This window comes from Penaeus chinensis, chromosome 38 (genome assembly GCF_019202785.1).
Source record: "Penaeus chinensis breed Huanghai No. 1 chromosome 38, ASM1920278v2, whole genome shotgun sequence".
NCBI lineage: Eukaryota > Metazoa > Arthropoda > Malacostraca > Decapoda > Penaeidae > Penaeus > Penaeus chinensis.
Window position 1 is genome coordinate 28,583,745 of NC_061856.1, and position 536 is coordinate 28,584,280.

Genomic DNA, 536 nt, shown 5'->3' on the forward strand with positions numbered 1-536 from the left:
ATCAATAATGACAATAATAATAATAACAATAACAACAATAATAACAATAACTATAATAATAATAACAATAATATTGATATAAATAGTAAAGATAATAATGATAATAGTAATAATAATAAGGATTGTAATAATACTTATTATCATTATTGTTATTATTATCATCATCATTATTATTATCATTATTATTATCATCATCATAATGATAATATCAATAATTATAATAATTATATTATTATCAATAATAATGACAATTACTGTTACCATCATAATAATGATAATAATAATACAAATAATTATACAAATAATAAGGATAATAATGATAATAATAAAAATAATGATAATAATAATAATAATAAGAGTAATAATAATAATGATAAAAATAATACTGTTGAAAATAATAATGATAATAGCAATAATGAGAATGAGAATAATAATAATAATAATAAAAGCAATTCTAATAAAAATAATGATAATAATAATAATAATAATAATAATAATAATAATAATAATAATAACAATAACGATAATAATAATAA